General features: G+C 42.8%; 1 protein-coding gene across 16 annotated transcripts in view; it reads left to right on the plus strand.

The window, feature by feature from the left end:
- Window positions 1-21,024, plus strand: part of TENM4 (teneurin transmembrane protein 4) — a 1,797,006-nt gene that overhangs the window by 223,001 nt on the left and 1,552,981 nt on the right. Inside the window, exon 3 of one of the 16 annotated variants that reach the window (XM_068266711.1) lies at window positions 5,623-5,699. The exons of the other annotated variants lie outside the window; for them this stretch is intronic. The gene's annotated coding sequence lies outside the window, so the exon portion shown is untranslated. The remainder of the gene's footprint in view (window positions 1-5,622; window positions 5,700-21,024) is intronic. 16 annotated transcript variants of the gene reach the window in all.

Genomic DNA, 21,024 nt, shown 5'->3' on the forward strand with positions numbered 1-21,024 from the left:
TGTTCCTGCCAAAAATCCATTTCTGCAAATCGCAATGATAGTCTATGAGATCTGCAGATCCTCATACACACATGATTTAACTGACATTCATCTGCAGATCAAGCAATCATCTGCAGATCTGAAAATCCATCCTGGTGGATCTGATCTGCAGATGAATGTCAGTTAAACAAGGTGTGTATGATGATCTGCAGATCTCATAGACTATGAATGTAATTTGCAGGAACGGATCTTTGGCAGGAGCAGATCTTTTGCAGATACTGATCTCTTGTGTCTGTACAGCATCTGTGTGTGCAGCATCTTGCCAAGATTTTTTTCTGATGTTGAGTTCAGCTCCATAGAAAAGACTGTGTAGAGTATGGCTCTCATACTACATGAAGGGTGGTAAGATTGGTCTGTGATCTTTCAGTTTCAAAAGACTATAGTCTGATGTGTGTATGAGCCTTAAGTCTCATGCAGGCCTAGCCTTCCACAGAGTGCCGAGTATTCACTTCTCCAGTGTACTTGATAATGTGAAATGATGCGTTTTATGTCAAGTTTCATGTTTATGTTGTGCGCGTTTTTACTGTGTTTTTGGTGCGTTTGCGGTTTTTACCGCAGATGCGTTATTCAATGCGTTTGCAGTTTGCATATACGTATGCGTTTTTTATGCATTTTCATATTTACATTTATGCAAATCACTAGGAAGACAACAGGAAGCGGAAATACATTAAAAACAAAATGGGGGGGGGGGGGACGCATACAAAATGCATACCATTGCGTTCCCATTGACTTTCATTATGTGCGTTTTTTGTGCATCTATGAATATTATGGAACAAAACCTACGTTTTCAAAAACGCACACATATGCGTTTTTTTTATATCTGTTTTTTTCCTGCGGCCCATAGACTTCCATTAGCGGCAAAAATGCAGCGTTTTACGCAATGCTAGCGTTTCTGCTATGTGTGCACCCAGCCTCAGAGTTAATTACTTACCTGCATGGTCATAATTCTTTACACAGGTGATCGCTCCACCCCCCTCCTCAGAAAAAACGCTGTGGCACATTTTCTTCAAAGCTCTGGCTTCCCCCACTTGCGTTGCTGTGGGCCGCCTCCAGCTGGGCAGCCGCAGCCTTAATTGTGGCTGTCAAGCTGGGGTGGGTCCACAATAATGCAGACACCCCAACACTTCTAAAGAGCTTTGGAAGACTTTACAAATATGAGTCCAGTCAAAATGAACTTTGTGAATGGGCCCATAAAAAATCACGGGCCTGTTCAGCATGTCCATTTACATTTGAAATGTATCACTGGTGGGGATATCTTTAGTCCTAGCAGGTGATCTGTACAGAACGTTCATTATTTAGCGTTTTATGCACAGAGGGAGATACTACTTGCTTGGCAGTTGGAAAAAGCTGTTATTTCCCACAATGCAACAAGGTTCACAGGCAGCAAACTGTCAGGACCATGGTCATGACATCACACCAATATCAGCCACACAGATCCCCCTGATGATCTCTTTGAGATGAGTTTTCTCACTTTTGTTTGCAATGGAGTTACAGGTACACTTTAAAGGAAATTATAGCCTGGCATCTTAGATTCCTGTATTATTCAAGTGCGGTTCAATACTCCATGAAATTGCACATTTTGAGTGAGATCCGGGTTCAAGTTGGCCATTCCGCTCAGCTTCCATTTACGGCGCAATATGTGTATTGGTGTAATTATGTCAGATGTTATGGCACGGTTTTAAACAATACTTTTAGCGTGCGAATGAAACCGCCATTGTCTCCGGGCTCAGATTCCGCTATTGTGCTGTTTGTACCTTTCTGTCTGCATTTGTAAAACGAAAAAAAGTACAAAGGACATTTCAGAAATTAAATAAAGCATTTAATTTCCAGCGGGTAATAATTGCGTGTCATTAACGTATACCGCGCTACCTCGCCTGTCACCGAACAATAGCCAATTTGTTATGAATTATAAGTAAAATGTTTTCTTTCAATTGTGTTGCAGGAGTAATATATTGCCACATTTAAATTAATTTCAATTATTTGCATGCAGACGTTTGCAGAGGCCTCTAGCTGCTATTATTTAGAACTGTGGGGTTTTGTGTTTTTTTTTTTTTTTCTCCTTTTCTAAATATACAGTCGCAAGCAATGATTATTCTTATAATTCTTAACTTCAGGACCAGAGCTGTCCTCACTGTCATGAAGAAGACACTCTGGCGTAAGACAGAACTGACATATGACGCACTGTGCTTTGAATAAAATTGATCATACTTTATTATTACCAAAGATTGTTATTATTGTGCACTTATGCACTGCTGACATTTCTGTAGCACTTAACAGAAGTAGTTATGTTCCAGAGAAACTCACAATGATTGGCCAGTTTTACCACCTCTGTGTAGTATGGGGGCCAACAGATTCTGGATACTATGAGATGGATACAGATGGATACAGATTGTGTAGATAAGCTCCCATACTATGTGGAAATGTTAACATTTTCCAACCATTATCTAAACTGGATGTGTGTATGCACCCTTAAAGTTAAAGTGGATCCGAGGTGAACTTTTACTCATTGCATAATTGTGTTCCTTTCCTATTGTTTACAGGGCATTCCTCAAGCCAAATACTTTTTTGTTTTAGTACTCTAATTCCCTATAAACTAAATAAACCACGCCCACAGGTTTTCAGAGAGCCTTGGCAGTAGCAAGGGCTCATGGGAGCTCACTCTGGGCAGGAGGAGGGGGAGGTGTTACTAGCCATTGATTTCAGAGGCAGAGGGGAGGAGGGAGGAGGGGGGATTAGGTTTTTCATCACAGGCTGAGTGCATTAGATACAGATAAGCCTGCCGCTCTGTGTAATAAAAACAGGGAACACCAAGAGCCCCAATAGTGTAATTCGTACTGGACAAGGTGGCAATAAGTTTGTATTGCTAAATACTCACAAGTCAGGGTCACCAGCAGGCAACCACTGTAAAGGTAGGTGGGGAGATTGTCCTGACCCCACTCAGGATTAAGAAGTCGCTCTCTGTAGACAGGAAGAAAGGGTAGCAACCCTCCACCAAGGGTGGACTCAAAATTGTATACAATGAACAGGGGCCAAAAGTATACGATTAGATTAAATAAACTTAAAAAATTACTTAAATGGCAAACAATCTGCTTAATTTGAATCCTTGTGCAGATTGTTTGATACTCCTCCCTATATTGCCTGATGAAGCGGGGTTGAACCTGCGAAACGCGTTGCATTTCTTTTGGAGTTCCTAATAAATGTGTTTGACTGTCTGAATCGCAGTCGTTGTCGTGTCTGCTTGAGGGAGGTAGGACCACCACTTCCTCCTTCAATTTTGCCATTTAAGTTGGTTTTTAAGCTCATTTAATCTAATCTTATACTTTTGGCGCCTCTGTTCATTGTATACAATGCCTCTGTGTAATGTTTACAAACAACATGGCCGCTGTCATTGTATCACAGGAAGAAATAATCATTTTCTATTAAAGCTGTTTGCAGCTAGATTTGCTGTGTAAACTATCTAAACTTTAGATAAGATATATAGACAAGCTACTTGTTATAGTTAGTTTTTCATCTCAGATCCGCTTTAAGCCAAGGCAAACCTAACGGCAAAAAACAGATATTTAAAAAGGGACTTTAACCAAGGATTAAATTTCATCCCAATCAGTAGCTGATACCCCCTGTCCCACAAAAAATCTTTACCATTTCTCAAATAGATCATCAGGAGTGTCTGTGTGGCTGATATTGTGGTGAAACCCTTCCCACAGTGTGATGTCATGACCATGGTCATGACCGTTTCCTTATTGTGGACCTCATTGCATTGTGGGAAATAACGGCTGTTTCCAGCTGCCAAGCAAGCAGTATGTCTCTTGGTTCATACATATGTCTATAAAAAAACCTTTTAGCCTATTGCATTGTTAGGGGGTGTGGTTATAGATAAAGGCAGTTGGTGGGTGTAGTTTGTTTTCTTGTCTGCCAGTAGTATGGATGACCTGCAGGCTCATTGTGGATCAAAGAACATGATCAAATTACATGACAATTATCAAATACTTCTTGACCTTCCTTCTATTTCTTAACCTATCTCTTTGCAATGCACTGATTTATTTTTCCCCCCACTACTATCTTTCGATAAAATCACCAGGCAGATATCGGGAATCGACCCCTCTGGTGACAGTTTAGGGTGGATGTTGTACAGACATGGAGCTTCCAGGCTAGTGCCATGGTTTGTTACTATGAAGGTAAGTGGAGGGACGATGAGCAGCATACGACTGGCCGGGATGGGTAAGGAGCGAGAACAATGCAGCTGGAAAACATGCAGTAGAGATAATCCAGCAAGCCGGCTCTCTAGTCGATGCCCCAGAGAGGGTCAGGGACTGCTGTGCAGGAGGGAATTTTGGCTCTGCTGATCAGGTCCGGATTTACTTTATGCTACATATACACTTGAGATAAAAGTCTTTGGAAAAGGCAAGCTCACAGACCAATTTTACCCCATTTCATGTAGTATGAGAGCCATACTCTACACAGTCTATTCTATGGAGCTGAACTCCCCATCAGATAAAATCTTTGCAGGATGCTGCACACACAGCTGCTGTACACATGCAACAGATCAGTATCTGCAAAAGATCCGTTCCTGCAAAATGCATTCATAGTCTATGAGATCTGCAGATCCTCATACACACCTGGTTTAACTGACATTCATCTGCAGATCAGACAATCATCTGCAGATCTGAAAATCCATCCTGGTGGATCTGATCTGCAGATGATCTGCAGATGAATGTCTGTTAAACAAGGTGTGTATGATGATCTGCAGATATCATAGACTATGAATGCAATTTGCAGGAACAGATCTTTTGCAGGAAGAGATTTTTTGCAGATAATGATCATTTGAATGTCTACAGCATCTCTGTGTGCAGCATCTTGCAAAGATTTTATCTGATGGGGAGTGCAGCTCCATAGAATAGACTGTGAAGGTATGGCTCTCATACTACATGGAAGGGGGTAAAATTGGTCTGTGATCTTGCTTTTTCCAAAGACTTTTATCTCAAGTGTGTGTGTAGCATTAGGAACGCAAAAGCACAACAAAATCCACTTCTGCCTTATTGCTGAGCACAACTCATTGGGCCAGAGCAAATTTAGTTTTCTCTTAAAGGAAACATGACGTGAGAATAAACTAATGAGATAAAAAATAGTTTATTTTCTCCTTCTCCTAAAAAATGTAGTTTTTTTAGATATTACACAGTTTTATTTTATTTTTAAATTTACTTTTTAAAGGGAACCTTAACTGAAGTTAAAAACAAGAGTTTCACTTACCTGGGGCTTCAACCAGCCCCCCCCACCCCCCCCCGCAGCCGTCCTGTGCCCGCGCCAGTCCTCTGCGATCCTCCGTTCTCCCACCGCAGCTTAGTTGCGTTTAACACCGACTGGGAGTCGACGGGCCACTGCGCCTGCATGGCCCTCACTAAGTGCGTAGCTTCGCTCGTATTTCCCTGTCCGCTATAGCGTTTTGCACCCTTGCTTTTAACTTCAGTTAAGGTTCCCTTTAAGTTTTTCCTGTTTCATTGTCTGCTCAATGACACAAGCATTGAAGTATGCCAGAGCTAAAATCTATGAACTATTGAACGTTTTTATCTCTTTCCTGCTTATAAGCCCCGGACTCGCCACCCGACGGGTCCTGTGACATCACCTTGACGATGGTCGTTGGCAACGCCTCTTCCTGCCGACAGGTATGCACAATGTCACGCAACGTTACACGTCGGGAGTAAACGAGACTTCAAGCAATTGCGGTACTTTGCGCAGGTGTCATCGGGGATCTTAGCGATCCGATCTGCTGTGGAGGTCGTTATTGCGACATGACTCTACGCTAAGCAGCGCAACGCTAAGCGACATTCGCGTGGTTGTGCGTCTGTACCCACGTCGCGATATAGTGGAAACGACTGCTCTGGAAAATTGCGACGTGGGTACATAGCTTTAGAAGCTATTTTCTGCCAGGGAAATTATTTTATGACTGTAGTTTATTATCAGTGAGGGTTACGCTATAGTCTGATCAGGTCCCAACCCAGACAGAAACTGTCACTTGCATGCCTGATTTTTAACTCTTTCAGGCAGAGAAAGAGAAAAAAAAATGCAGCATAGTTATGTGTGTGCTTGGGAGTCGGGACTGTACATACACGTCTGTCTCTTTATGTCAGATGCCTTCTCGTGTGTCCTTTAACCACTTAAAGAGACTCCGTAACAAAAATTGCATCCTGTTTTTTATCATCCTACAAGTTCCAAAAGCTATTCTAATGTGTTCTGGCTTACTGCAGCACTTTATACTATCACTGTCTCTGTAATAAATCAATGTATCTTTCCCCTGTCAGACTTGTCGGCCTGTGTCTGGAAGGCTGCCAAGTTCTTCAGTGTTGTGGTTCTGCTATGAACTTCCAGGCCCCTCTATGCACACTGCCTGTGTATTATTTAGATTAGAGCAGCTTCTCTCTTATCTCCTCTGAGCTGGCTGGGCTTTTACATACTGAAGAATTACAGACAAGGGCAAAGCTGTTTGCAGGAAGAAACAAGCAGCCTGAAACTTCAGTGCATGAGAACTGCATTGGGAAAGAAACACACAAATGATCTCTTGAGATTCAAAAGGAAGGGTGTATACAGCCTGCTTGTGTATGGATGTATTCTCTATGTGTGGACATACTGTACATCAACCTACTTCCTGTTTTGGTGGCCATTTTGTTTGTTTATAAACAAACTTTTAAAAATTGTTTTTAACCACTTTTAATGCGGCGAGGAGCGGCGAAATTGTGACAGAGGGTAATAGGAGATGTCCCCTAACGCACTGGTATGTTTAGTTTTGTGCGATTTTAACAATACAGATTCTCTTTAAGTACCAGCGGTCTCTGCCCCCTTAAGGATCAGAGACGGCTGGTACCAGAAACGGCAGAAACCCGACGAATCGCTGCAACCGCCGTCACCGCCGCACGTCGGGAACCTGGGCCACCCACTCTGCCGTCTCTATAACGGCAGAGTTCCTGTGAGCCGCTTTCATTGGCTCCTGACCCTGTCTTTCAATGTAAGCCAATGGGAGTTGCCTATATTGAAAGACCGGTCTCAGGAGCAAATACAATCGGTTCCTGACCCACTCACAGGGCTCTGCGGTCATAGAGATAGGCAGAGCAAGTGAGCTGCGGCGAGAGACGGTGGGGATTCAGCGGCAAGAGCGAAGTAAACGGCGAATGCGCGCAGCGGCGGTGAGTTCAAATCTACGCCCTGCCAGCCAGATAGCCATCAAAACAGGGCGCAGATTTCAACTATCAAGGTCCTTAAGTAGTTTAGTTTTCTCCTAGGAGATACTTTTCATCTTCTAGGTTTTAATGTTTATTTGCAAAACATGTTTTGCTTTTTCTTCATTGGCTGTTTAGTTTTGACTACACTTTACTTAGACTTTAAAATATACATAAAACTTTCAAAGGCGAAGAAAAAAAGTTGTAACAATTTGTTACCTAATAATAAACCTCGGCTTTTCATACTCTCCCCACACATCACGTTTGTTTGTCTTTTCATTCGTGGCAGGAAAATTGTCAGACAGATGAAGGCATTTTTTTTTACTTGGCACACCCGACGTGCCTCGCCGCAATAAACAAATGTAACGACAGGTGTTTGCTAAATTTAAGTAAGCGACCTTTCACCTGTAGCTCTTCCCATGTGTTACAATTAAATTATTGGAGGAGCTGGGAGATTTAAAGAGACTCTGTAACAAATTGTTTATCTTTATTTCTTCTATGCTATAAGTTCCTATGCCTTTTCTAATGTGGTCTGGCTTACTGCAGCTTTTCCTAATTGCACAGTAGCTGTGTTATCTCTGTTATATGATCTAATCTTCTCTCTATAGTTGGCACAGTCAGGCTGAGGCAGTCAGACTGGAATGTGCAGGGCTGCTTGTGATTAGCTAGAAGCTGTACACACCCCCTGCAGGCTCTGTGTGACTAACACACTCTGCTTAGCTGAGCCTATTAGAAGCTGGTTAGTTTGTTTGTAAACACTGCCTAAAACTGGCAATTACAAGCCAGGTTTGCAGCAGAGAATGGCAGAAACAGCACAGAGGGGACCAGGAGCACATAATGAATAGAATGGTATGCTTTTTATTGTAAGAATTTCAGAGTACAGATTCTCTTTAATGAGACAGCGCTCTGTCAACTGGAATTCTGGGCTTCAGTTTTTGTATTGTGCTGTAGAGAGCTGTCCAGCCAGTGACAGGAGAATAACAAAGAGAGCCCTACGTGCTGCTAGCATTAGTGTTTTATTATTATAATTATCAACCCTTATTTTTAAAGTGCCAGCATAGTATGTAGCACTATACAATGTATAGGGGGTGCAAATGCCAAATGAACATACTGTGTGGCCAAGTGTCAGCTATAGAGGACTGTATAGCCAGTGTTCGGTTATCATGTTTCTGAATGCCGATTATGATACCACGTGGTGCTGGATAAAAGGGTTTTACGGTTAAATTGCATAGCTAGAAATCATGGGGCCCAGGGGCATAACTAGAGGGGAGAAGCACCTGCCATTACAGGTGGGCCCAGAGCTGTGGGGGCCAAAATTACTAACCTTCCCTCCCTCCGATGCAGCAGAGGCCACAAAACACCTGATCTGAAATATAGTCACTATACTTCGGATCAGGTGTTTTGTGGCTACACTTGTTATGGGTGTGAAGATCATGAAGGCCAGACTTGTTTTATGAGATGGGCCCCAAGGCCGTACAGGGCACCAAGGGGAGGCAAGGGTGTGAACGTTGGGGGGGGGGGCACATTGAGGTTTCGCTGGGGGGGCCCAATGAATTGTAGTTATGCCACTAATGGGACTCCATGGCAAAATATTTAAATGCCCCCTCAGTGTTCTCCCCAGAATTGTTATCCAGCCGGGTGGCATGAAATAGTAGCTGGGTGGCATGAAAAAGTAGCCGGGTGGGGCGAGTTGAAAATGCACGGCAACTGTGCTAACAACATAGGAGGAGGTGAGGAGGTGAGCCGATGACAGCCGGGTGGTCACCAAATCTAGCCGGGTGGAGCACCCGGCTAAAAGAGCCTGGGGAGAACACTGCCCCTCCCAAAAAAAAAAGTTATAAGGTACCATTGCACCCCAGGTAGCCCCTCAGTATAGGGAGGTAGAGGTAACCACCATGAGATAGCCCTTCAGGTATAGGTAGCCACATTGGCCCCTAAAGTATATGCAGATCCACCATGCAGAGTAGCGAGCAGGTTACTGGGGAGAAGAGCCATACCTCTTTGGGCTCCACCGATGAGCTACCTTTTCCATGTGTCCTCTTCTCTGTGAGTACAGTATGGCATTCAGGTACATACGCAGTCTTGGACACAGAGGTGCCTGGCTCTTCTACTGACCACATATGCTATTGCTCTGTTGTTATTGCCTGATGAAGCGGGATCAAACCTTGCATTGTCCCCCCTGGAGTATGTAAATAAACTTGTTGTATTTGACAAACACATTGGCAATTTTTGAGTCTGCTTGGAGGAGGTAAGTCCACCACAGCCTCCTCATGTTTAAAACATTTTAGATACTTTTATCCTTTTGGCGCCTCCTTATCCATACTACGACATATGGAGTCTTGCCATCCATATACAGTATAGTGTACAGCACATGCACAGTACGCATGTGTGTGTTTACAATACACATTATTATACATATATATGCAATGCTATAATCTGAGTCATCGGGTTTTCAAACCTCTGCATTTCTTAAACACAGTCTAAAAAGCTCTCATTATCTTTAATTGTTACCCTCCATATAGAGGCAATCTTTGGCCTAGATAGGTGTGACAGGATGATCCGCAGATGTGGCAGCTCTATATTTTACTGTAGATTGGAAATAATGAGACCTATGACACCGCTGCGGTGTTCTGCTCTGCTCTATGGGTCAGCGAGACTGCCTGCAAGCAGCGTCTTCATCATCCGCATTCCCCGCAAACTCCAAGAGATTAACATGCTAAGTATAGTTTTAATTAGGTACTTTATTATTTATTTAAAAGGAACTCCAAACTACAGTAATTACAGTGGGAAGGTGACATAGAAATAACATTCTCAAATAGCAGAAAATCAGACTGAACTTGTGATTCACACACCTTAAAGTGTAACTGTGGGGCATAAAATCAAAAGTCAATTATTTTTATCTGGTAAACAAGTAACAAGGATGCTAACCAGGCAATCCAAAAGTTAAAATCACTATTACTTTTCTTGTTGATAAAGGATCATTCCCCAGTATACCTGACTCTTATTTGGTACGTTGCTGCACAAAGGAAGTTGCAGGGCATGCTGGGTTGTCCTTTTTTGCTTCTGTACATTAGTTAAGTCTGAGGGGAAATAAAGAAGCAAATAAAGACAACCCAGCATGCCCGTCCTCCTGCATCCCACGGCGGTCTCACTGTGCCCCTCCGAACGTCGGCGATGTAAATATTTACCTTACCGGCTCCAGCGCAGGCGCAGTAGCGGCACTGCGCTCTGAAGTAGGTGGAAATACCCAATCTCAGTCATTATTATTATTATTATTATTATTAATTAGATTTATATAGCGCCAACATATTACGCAGCGCTGTACAATAAATAGGCTTACAGACAATGATAACAGGGTTGACAGAACAATACAGGTAACAGACCATAGATACAACAATACAGGTAATAGCAATAAGATACACAACACAATGCAGATAATAGTACAATGCCAGATCATAAACTGGAGTGGTAGTGGTAAAAAATTACCAGTTCCGAATTCTGGGTAAAGTGCACACAGTCAAGTATGATACACAAGGGAAGAGGTCCCTGCCAAAGGCTTACAATCTAGAGGGAGGGGCTGGTGACACAAAAGGAGGGGGTGCATCAAGAAGTTATTGGCAGAAAGGATTAGGGTAGTGTTGAGTTGATGTAGGCCTCCTTGAAGAAGTGTTTTTTGAAGGTGTTGAAGGTGGGAGCGAGCCTGATGGGCAGCGGGAGAGAGTTCCACAGTCGGGTCTGTTCTACTGCGCAGGTGCAAGTCTCCGGCGCCTGCGCAGTACAACGGACCCAACTGAGATCGGGTATTTCCGTCTACTTCAGAGCCGAAACAGCTCCCCCGCTGGAGCCTGGAAAGGTAAATATTGAACAGGCTGCCAAATTTGTCGGGCCGGCTTTGTAGGGCTGCAGCGAGACCCCCGTGGGACACAGGAGGACGGGGGAAGCCTCATTAGGATCCTGAGGCTTCCCCCTCCCGAGGTGAGTACCCCCCAGGGGACGTTTTTCTAGTTACAGTGTCTCTTTAAAATTTTTCAGTTATTGGCCACCTTTAGACAATTCCTATTGCTTTGCTGCTATATTGATCTTTCTTCTTCAGATCCACACGCCTGCAGCCAGTGATGTCAGATGCGAGTCAGATCACCTGATCTGCCTCCTCATTCTGTGTCTGTGACAATAGCGGGGGCAAGGTGAATCCTCTAGCAGGAAGTCAGCGATAGCCGCCTCCCTTATCCCCTCTTGTTCCTGCTTCCCTTTCATCTCTGGCCTGTTATTCTCCTGGCTGCAGTTACAGATAAGCAGTCAGAAGCCAGTTCCTACAGACGCCTCTCATGCTCTCCCCGTTCCTCCGATATTTACAGTTCAGCCTCTATAAATCTTCTCGATTGTCCAATAATCCAAGGCAACACATTTTGTTTAATGGATTATCCCGCTGCAGAAATGCCAATTTCACTTTGCCTCAACCTCAAATCATCGTCAGTTCGGTTACATTAAGGTACAGATTTCAGGACAATCGGCTGACAATGAGATTAATGGCTGCCATTGTCTGTGACATCACGGAACTGGCGCGGACGCGGCGCAGAGATGGAGTGCTAGAACAGTCATGGATGGAGTGGCACGCAGCAGGGTCAATGCTGCACATTGGGCCTATTTGTCACCTGCAGTGTTTGTCTGTATTCCTGACTAAACTAACCATGTGATTGGCCAGAGCTTCGCGTGTGATTAATATACGCTCAGACGCCGAGCGCCGCTTCCAATGAGGTGATTACACTGCTGAATGCAGATGAGCTTCCATAATAACGCCATCTGTTTAACGTAACCTGAACCGAGTAAAATGATTTAAAATAAACACATGATGTACCTGCAAATGAATATTACATACTTACCTCACTGTCAGTTCCTTCTCAGAAGGTCACCATTTTCTTCTAACAGCGATCCCTTCCAGGTCTGACAAGATTTTGTCAGAACTGAAATATATCAGTTGCTGTCAACTGAAAGGACAACTGATGAGCAAGGTAATATCCATGTTTCCCTATGGTTTAAGTGGGCAATATTTCAATTAACAGTGTGCTGACCAGGAAGCTGTTATGGGGTAATGGCCATGTTCAAACTGGAGGATGGAGAATTCCACTGATCGCAGCCCTAGACCTAGATAGTCCTACGGTTTCATCTGTCCCCCGCAAGCTTGCCGTTCCAGTGCTAGGACCCTCTGAATCTATTCGAAGAGGGCTTCATGTATACAGGACTTCTCAAGAGATTCTCTCTTTCTATCTTCCCTTCCAAAGCTCTCCCACATTTGAAACTTTTAAAATTAGTTTTTTAGACCAAGATATAATCTAACCAAGGTCCTGTCCTCTTCTTTCCTCCCTATCCTTTCAGATTGTAAGCTTACAAGGGCATTGCCTGTGTTGGTCATTGAAAGCACCGTGCATTATTATCACTCAAGTTTGCATTTTACTTTGTACAGTGGACGGTAGTATCAATTGTTATCCTGTATTAATTCTAATCATATCTAATCCAGGAGAACAAATGCCAACCCAAGACTAGGAAACCTCTTTGCCTATCTTTGGGCTCCGAAACAGGCTGTCTACATGTGGGTTTGATATGGCTGTGTAAAATGTAAAGCTATAGGCTTGCTATACACCAGCGGTTCTGGATGCTTGCTTGGCTTACCAAGGGCGAAAAGGGATAATTTGCAAATTCAGTAGTAGTGCATTGTGGGTAACCACAAATGTTCACTTGTAGCGGAATTATTGCAGATTTGCTTCTGTTTTAAGAAGGCAAATACACCAAGCTTTGCTTTTTATAGTAGGAGGGCTTTTTGGTTCCTCTTATCCCCCTACACATTCCTAGTAGTTTGGGTCACCCTGAGCTGCTTGGTTACTCTGTTGTAGCTGACTGAGAAATATATAAAGTGCACGTAGCACAGGTACATAGCACTGGTTCAAAACCCCAGCAAGGGCACTATCTGCATGGCGTTTGTATGCCCCCGCCCCCCCAGTCTGCATGGGTTTCCTCTGGGCACTCATGTTTTCTCCTACATCCCAAAAAACATACAGATAATTGGCTTTCCCTAAAATTGGCCCTAGACTATGATACATACATTGACATATGGCTATGTCAAGAATTGTGAGCCCCTATGAGGGGCAGTTAAAGCAACCCTGAACTGAAAAGTCAAAATAAACATACACCTGACATACTTGCCTCCCGTGTAGTCTACTCATCAATCTCTTTCTCCTCTCCTGCATCCTGTTTGTCCACTGTGATCAATGGAATTCTCCATCCTCCATTTTGAACATGGCCATTACCCCATAACAGCTTCCTGGTTAGCACCGTTAAACTGTAATATCTCCTGCTTGAGCCGTAGGGAAATATGGACATTACCTTGCACATCAGTTGTCCTCTCAGTTATAATTGACAGCGACTGTTATATAACTGATAGAAACTGATATATTTATTTTCTGACAAAATCGTATCAGAACTGGAAGGAATCGTTGTTAGAAGAAATTACTGAGCTTATGAGAGGAACTGACGGTGATGTCTGTATGTAATATTGATTTGCAGGTACATCATGTGTTTATTTTAACCATTTCACCTCAAAGGGTTTTTACAAATAATGAAAATGTATTTCATTTTCCTATGGGAAGGTGTATAATAGGGTATTTGGATGTGGTTTTACTTTTTTGCCACAAGATGGAGATACAGAGTTAGTGTGTTCTAAAAATAGAAACAGAACTTAGTGTTTGTATTTGTTTATATTTGTGTAAATACAGGGAGTAGATACTGTGCTGGGGGAGGTGAAAAGGTTAAGTAATATCACTCGGTTCCGGTTCCCTTTAAAGAGACACTGAAGCGAAAAAAAAAATTATGATATTATGATTTGTATGTGTAGTACAGCTAAGAAATAAAACATTAAGATCAGATACATTAGTCTAATTGTTTCCAGTACAGGAAGAGTTAGGAAACTCCAGTTGTTATCTCTATGCAAAAAAGCCATTAAACTCTACCACTTTCAAAGTCGTGGAGAGGGCTGTTTTCTGACTTTTATTATCTAAAGTGTTAGTGGACTATTTACTTTTTCTCTGCCAGAGGAGAGGTCATTAGTTCACAGACTGCTCTGAAAGAATCATTTTGAATGCAGAGTGTTGTGTAATCTGCACATATTAGAGAATGATGCAATGTTAGAAAAAACTCTATATACCTGAAAATAAAAATATTTTCTTTGCTGCCAATCTTCTAGTAATTATTCATAGGACACAACCAATTCATTATATCATATTATTTTTTTTCGCTTCAGTGTCTCTTTAAGTGGCAATACTATATACTCTGTACAGTGGAAGATATCAGTGCTATATAAATACTAAATAATAAAGTGTAATGTCCCGAAGTAGCCAATCCTAAACTAACTTTCTCTGTTTATCTGTTGCCAACCTGATAAGAGGTAAAATCTGATTGGTTGATGGAATCATGCAGGCCCAACAAATAATGTCCAATCAGCAGCCTGTCTTTTAGCTCTGCAGAATCCTAATCTTTATATCTGTAGATTGTTTTCCCAGCTCTATTCCAGCACTCTCATTTTCATGTGTGAACTTAGAAAAACTTTTTGGCAAAATTGGCCAACCAGATGAACAACAGATTGATCCCATATTTGCTGGAAAATAATTATGCGACGTGTTACCACCATGGTAGACAAATCACAGGCTTGTTCTGCCCTTATGTCGTGTGCTGTAAAGATGAAATATTTTTACTGAAATGTACCAGCTTTCCTAATCCACATTGTATAACTAATACTGTCTGCTTATGTGGCACTACTGTTAAGTCAACCGGGATCTGACTGCAGATTCACACATTTTGGATTCATGCAACTGATGCAGTGGAGCAGATGCCATTCATGAAACAGGAGGGAGGAGGGGGGGGGGGGGGGGGTTGTCAAACTTAATAGACTTTATATTGAAGGAAATATTTCAGCCACGTTTAAAGAGGAACTCCAGTGAAAATAATGTAATAAAAAAGTGCTTAATTTCTACAATAATGATGTATAAATGATTTAGTCAGTGTTTGCCCATTGTAAAACTGTAACGATCGGTGTAACACAGAGAGGGTCTGATTACCGGTGAACTGCAGTATCACCGAGAATACAGAATATACCCGATTATTGATGATCTGCAGTATCACCGATAATCAGATATATCTTCTAACCTCTGGACACCTGAGATAACAAGTGAGTGTTAGGTGCAACAGTAATACTTTGAGTACTGCACGGAAGTATGTTCCTTCCGATGGCCTAGACTCTCCCGGGAGAAGAGCTAGGCTGAGAGTAGGAAGGACAGAGTGCGAGTGACACCAGTAAGGGGGTGTCACTAACAGGTCTGGGAACTGCCTCTAACAGGAAGGTCAGTTCTCGAGGTCGGGCAAGCCAGGTCGTTAACACACAGACAGATAAGGTACAGATTCAGAAGACAGATACGGAATCCAATGAACAGGCAGGGTTTGGCAATGGAGTATCAGAATAACAAGGTACAGAATAAGGAGGCAAATACAGAGTCCAGGAACGAGCAGAGTTTTGGCAACAGGATATCAGAATTAGCAAGGTACAGAATCAGAGTTCAGAGGGATAGTCAGGCAGGCAGAAGGTCATAACAAATACAGTTCAATATTCCTGACGCTACTCGGAAATCGGAAATCCAAAGTCAGAAAGTGATCGGAAATCCGTGAAATCGGTAATCGGTATTGCCGTAAATCGGAATTTCTGCAGAATCGGAAATCGATATTTCCTACATCCCTACTGATGACTTCAGGCTGAAGTCGTCTAATAACGGAGCCGCCAGCCGGGATCGGGAGAGGAACCAGGAGGACGCCGGGGGACCTCGCGGCCTACGGTGGGCTGGAGAAAGCCCCAGGTAAATGTAAATTCTGGTTTTTTTACCTGTTCAGGGTCCCTTTAAAGGACAACTTAAGTGAGAAGGATATGACGGCTGCCATATTTATTTCCTTATAAGCAATACAAGTTTCTTGGCTATCCTGATCCTGTGCCTATAATACTTTTAGTCATAGAGCCTGAACAAGCATGCAGCAGATAGTCAGGCAACTGGTATTGCTTAAAATAAAATAAATATGGCAGCCTCCACATCTCTCTCACTTCAGGTTCCCTGTAAATAAACTCAGGCGTGGTATTAGATAAAACAGGGGCCTGGGCAAAAATGAATCTAGGGCCCCTTACTCTTACAGAGGCACTTTACTGAACATAACTTAATGAATACAATTGCTTCTGCTACATACTAATATACAGCAATATATAGATATACTAGCTGATGACCCGGCGTTGCCCGGGTATGTATTTGGCTGGTGTCGGCTCTGTCCACTTTTTCTAACCCTAACACACAAACACTCAATGACCAAGTTTGTGAGCTTTGGCATCAATAATTTGTATATTCCCATATAAATTAAACAAATCAGATTGGTGGTTCGTGACTCTGGTTTGAGGCATCTGCTATTAACAGTGTAAAAATGGCAGCAATGTAAATCTTCCCCTAGAAAATCAACAGGTTAATTTTGATTGGCTATTATAGGTTCACCCACTTCTCTGAATATTAATCTCAGTCACCCAGTGACCATCTGGGCAAAGTTTGAGAAGGCCTGTAGTTTATATTTTCCCAGTGAAATTTGTTTTTGGCTCTGCCCACTTTTTGTAACCTGGACACACAGTCACTCAATGACCAAGTTTATGAGCTTTCGGGTCCTTAGCATCAATAAAAACAAATCTGATTGGCTGTTTGTGGCCCCGCCCTCTTTTCTGAATTGAAACCCCAGTGATCTGATGACCAATTGTACTAGGTTTGAGGCTTGTGCCATTAACAGTGCAAGAATAGCAGCAATTTTAACCTCCCTGGCATTCAACTTTTGTGGACACACTTCCGCGGGAGGGAAATTTTTGTTACAAACTTGCTTTATATAGTGTAGCTAGCACTAGGCTAGCTACACATGTGCCCCAAGTACCCCAGCACCGCTTTGATCGCCGCCGGCTATATTTACCTAGCCAAGATCCCGCGAGAACCGCAACTTCCCCAAACAGCTTCTGTCGTCACTATGGTGATGATCGGACATGACGTCTGACGTCATCGATGTCATGCGCAGTCCCGATCCTCCCCATAGCGACGCCTGGAGGCTATTGTAGAGGCTGCGCCTTCGCGGGTTGTGGGGGGAGGTATGTATAAGGGCGGTGATCAGGGGGATCAGAGGGTGCCGGCAGTGATAGGGGGCAACATGTAGCTAGCCAAGTGCTAGCTACATGATCTAAAACAATTTGTATTAAAATAAAACACCCAGGGCCATGCGATCCCCTGCGGCGGTATGGACGAGCTGAGCTCGTCCATAGCGCTCAGGTGGTTAACATTCCCCTTGAAAATCAACAGGTGAATTGTGATTGGCTTTTATAGGCTCCACCCACTTTTCTGAATATTAATCTCAGTAAGCAGTAAAGTTTGAGAACCCTACCATTAACAGTGAAGAAGGGCTGCGGTTTATATTTTCCCAGGGAAATCTGTTTTTGACCCCACCCAGTTTTTGTAACCTTTGTGAGCTTTCGGGTTCCTGGCATCAAAATTGTGTGAATGGAAGCAGTTTATCCAGCAAAGAAATCTGGTTGGCTGTTTGTGGCTCTGCCCCTTTAGCGAATTTGAACCCCAGTCACTTAATGACCGTATGTAGCATGTTTGAGGCCTCTGCCATTAACAGTGTGAGAATAGCAGCAGTTTCAATATTCCCCTTGAGGTGGAGCGCAGGCTGATATGGCTTGGGGAGATGAGTGGTCCTGCCTTAAAGGAAACCAGAAACTAACTATATGCAAAGGTTTATACATACATGGAGTTTCCTCCAGCCCTATCCGCACGGATCGCTCCCACGCTGCCATCCTCAGTCTTCTCCGTCTTCTGTACAAGGTCCCGTAAGTTTGGCAAGCCGTGGCCAGTCGGAGCATGATTCCCCCCCCCCCTTTTCTGCCCACCAACAGAAAGCTCTGTTTGTGGGCTGTGATCACTCTTACAATGTTTATTTTTTATATATATTTATTTGTTTTTTTTTCTAAATAAATGTACCCTTTTTGAAATTATTTTTATTTCACTCACTCACTCCCTCCCCCCGCCACCAATCACAGCAATCGGCTGTCAGAGGCATCAGCCTATGACGGCTGGTCGCTCTTGTGCCTCCCAGGGGGACAGCCGTGCCACACGGCTGCCCCAGTACAGCGCTGTTGTAGATCGCAGCGCTGTACAGTGTAAATAGACTTCACGCCAATTGGAGTTGAGCGGTCCTGGGGCTGCTGAGGCGTCCACGCCACTTGGCGTGGAGCAGTCTTAAAGCAGTTAAAGGATACCAGAGCTGAAGTAAATATGAAAAATGCACTGCATATATGCATGATGTCACTATTACGTCATGCGCATGTGCAGTCGGATCTTGGCTGCGGCTGCGTGATGTAGGACGCGCGCAGCCAGGCCTGGGCTTGCAAACTGATGTCCGACCCAGAGGAGGCTGTTGGTGGGCATGTAGGTTGGATTGGAGGGCAGAGAGGAGAACAGGGTGGGAGCAGTGGTCATCAGGACAGCTTCCACTGCATGCCTGTTCCCCCCATTTTTCCTATTTATTTCAGCTCTGGTATCTTTTAAAGCGGTATAAAACCCTGACATAATATTCAATAAAAACATGTTTTCCTACTTTTTATATGCCATACGGTTAGCATATTTGCTTTTGTGCATAAGTATTATTATTCATTTAGAAAATATACATTCCCAAAGTACACTTTTTTTTTACTCTCAGAGCTTACTTTGCATTTTATTCATAACTGCTTTATTCATTGTCTAACTTAAGCAGAAATGCCTTCTGATGCTTTCTGATTGTCTCATTGTGTTTAGGAGACCTGGCAGTATCAGAGAAGACTTTGTTTACATTCCTCACTTGATACAATTTAACACAAGATAACATTATCTACAACTTCCAAAGCGTCCAGCTCTGCTGGCAGGGAAGCTTCCAAGGTCTGTGTTAACCATTTGAATGCTGTTCTAGTAAAAAAAAAAAATGCTGGTTGTATACATTATGCTGTAAATAATCTACTAGAGCAAAGTAGAAATGCTGGGTTATATTCCGCTTTAAAGTTCTCTCTAGCACGAGCCTGGATCATGATATAAGTACTCGTTGCAAATACACTTCAGTCCTGCTTTAATTACCCGGAATATGTCTAACCAGCCGTAAATGCCTCAGTGAGATATTTGTGTTCCCTTTTAAATTCTGCCTATGTAACAAAACCAGAGAGGGTGTTTTCAGCAAAAATAAACTGCCTATTCGTCAGCGAAACAATATTAAATTGCTCGCCCTGCACTGACTATTAACTACAGCATTATGTTCTATGTGAAAGTCAATGTTATTAGGGAAAATGCATTTACTGCGACTGGCCGAGCCTACAATCACTTCCCCCCCCCCCCCCCTTGTCGATATGTCTTCCTGGCCCTTACTGCTTGGCGTGTTTTCCCATAATGCATCACTCAATGGGCCTATCCACTGACAAAAGGCCATAATGCATCTCAAGTGGCACTAGTGAACAAAGCCATGCTTGAAAACTGCAAAACAAAGCCATCAAAACAAGCAGTGGCAGAACTAAAAGCTTGAACTCAGACGAGGGTCTGCCAGTGCCCCGATGAATAGGTCCTCTTATATGTAGGAGTCCAAATTCAGAAGCAGTCTGCATTTTATTTCATTACAGCCCTTGCCTCCTTTCAGTCTTTCCAAGGGGGGAGTTAATAGTTCTTCCTTAGCTCCAAAAAGTGCACTCGTTTACCTGGACCAGTACCGACCCCTACTGGAACACTAGGAAAAAAATCAAAAATTTAGTGTACATACTGTATGCAGTGCACACATACTAGGTCAGACTTTCTCAACCAGGGTTCCCTGGAACTCCAGGGTTCCTTGGCATTTTCCCCCATCGTGGGGAAAGTATAATACAGCACATTATAATAGAGGGTTCGTTAAAAAAAAGCACTAAATTTGGTGTCAGAATAATAATGAGCTCATTAATAAGAAGCACTAGGATAAGGAGACAGTATAATGCAGGGGTCCCCAAACTTTCTCGGTCAAGGGCCGGGTCAACATTCTTCAGACTCCTGGGGGGCCAGAACATTCATAAAATGATGCTGAAAAACATTACATTGAATATTGATAATAATGAATATTAAAGTGGTCTGAAAGCCAGCATTTCTACTTTGCTCTAAGAGATTTCTCACAGCTTGAAAGCTACTATCCCAGAATTTTTTTTTTAGCAGAACATCACTAAAATGGTTAAACAAAATAATTTTTTCCTGCTATTCAGCTTCAATCCGCATCCAAACTGTAGATAACAGTATCTTTGTTTACATTCCAATCTTGTTACCTCAATTCTGGTAGCTATGTGAGGTACATTTTTTTTTGTAGGTAAAATACCTCATGCGGTATTTTGCTCTTTTTATAGCAATTCTGAAAGATGTTTCTCCATTTTTGAACATGAGGTAAACATGAGGTAAAACGTGAGGTAAATGCATGAAGTGAGGTAAAACAAACACCTCAACAGGAACTAGTCAATAGTCAGGGATATAGTGAAAACACAGGAAACCACAAAATTGCAAAAAGCCTTTTTCTACCAGTTATATGCACTTTACTACGTGATACAAGACTTTGTATACAAAATTCTGCACTTTTTTTGAATATTAACCCATTCGCTTTCCGTCGTTTTCACTTGGCAAATGTTCACCTCCCATTGATT

The sequence above is a fragment of the Hyperolius riggenbachi genome, chromosome 2 (genome assembly GCF_040937935.1).
Source record: "Hyperolius riggenbachi isolate aHypRig1 chromosome 2, aHypRig1.pri, whole genome shotgun sequence".
Classification (NCBI taxonomy): domain Eukaryota; kingdom Metazoa; phylum Chordata; class Amphibia; order Anura; family Hyperoliidae; genus Hyperolius; species Hyperolius riggenbachi.